The sequence below is a fragment of the Gossypium arboreum genome, chromosome 2, assembly GCF_025698485.1.
Source record: "Gossypium arboreum isolate Shixiya-1 chromosome 2, ASM2569848v2, whole genome shotgun sequence".
Lineage (NCBI taxonomy): Eukaryota > Viridiplantae > Streptophyta > Magnoliopsida > Malvales > Malvaceae > Gossypium > Gossypium arboreum.
This window is the reverse complement of record NC_069071.1, coordinates 108,884,851-108,886,051: the sequence shown is the minus strand read 5'-3', so window position 1 is coordinate 108,886,051 and position 1,201 is coordinate 108,884,851. Positions and strand designations below refer to the sequence as shown.

The 1,201-nt window shown below is 39.1% G+C and overlaps 1 non-coding gene across 1 annotated transcript; it reads right to left on the bottom strand.

Moving 5' to 3' along the window:
• Positions 1-426: 426 nt before the first annotated feature.
• LOC128289636 (small nucleolar RNA R71) lies at positions 427-533 on the bottom strand. The gene has a single exon (XR_008279280.1). It is a non-coding gene; the product is annotated as a small nucleolar RNA R71 (small nucleolar RNA).
• Positions 534-1,201: the final 668 nt, after the last annotated feature.

Below are 1,201 nucleotides of genomic sequence, written 5' to 3'. Positions count from 1 at the left end.
AATAATAATCCTCTACCTCCTGTGGCTATTGCGAACCCAGTAAATCAGGATCCTGCTCCTCGTACTATGTATGATTATGCTAAACTTAGCTTAACAGGAGTTGAATCGAGTATAGTTAGACCTGCTATTGCTGCAAATAAATTTGTACTGAAACCTAACACGATTCAAATGATACAATAGTTTATTCAGTTTGATGGTTTGCAAGACGAGGATCCAAACACTCATTTCGCAAATTTTCTGGAGTTCTGCGACACTTTTAAGATCAATGGCATTTCTGACGATGCCATACGCCTTCGGTTGTTTCCATTTTTTTTGAGGAATATGGCTAAATAGTGGTTGAACTTGTTACCAGGAGGGTCAATCACTACTTAGGAACAAATGACTGAAAAATTCTTACTTAAATAATTTCCCCCAGCTAAAACGGATAAATTTAGGAATGATATCTCTTCTTTTGTGTAGATGGCTCTAGAAACTCTTTATGATGCATGAGAGAGACACAAGGACCTATTGAGAAGGTGCCCTCACCATGGGTTACCTTTATGGTTACAGGTTCAGACTTTTTACAATGGTGTGAACCTCTCCACAAGGCAACTTATCGACGCAGCCGCCGGTGGAACTTTGAACAACAAAACACCTGAAGAGGCTTACAAATTTATCGAAGAGATGTCATTGAATAACTATCAGTGGCAAGTCATGAGAACAAAGCCGACAAAAGCAGCTGGTGTTTTCAACCTCAACGCGTTTAGTATGCTATCTAACCAGGTAAAACTATTAAATAAAAAGATTAACGGTTTGTATGGTTCTACTCAGGTACATCTAGTGATGAGGTGCAATTCAAATGGAGGAGGAGTACACACAGAATGTCAATCCTTCAGCCCTAGCACCAAGGAGGAACAAGTTCAATATATGGGTAATAATAATTCTAGACTTCAAAATAACCCATACAGTAACACTTATAATGCAGGTTGGAAGAACCATCCCAACTTCTCATGGGGTGGCCAAGGAAATCAAAGGCAACAACCTCCACCAGGTTTTCAACAACTACCTTACCAGCAGGAAAAAAAGTCGAACCTTGAAAAGATGCTAACGAAATTTATCTCGGTGTTAGAAACTCATTTTCAGAATACCGAAACAGCACTTAAGAATTAAAAAGCATCGATCTAGGGGCTCGAAACTCAGATATGCCAACTTGCTAAATTGA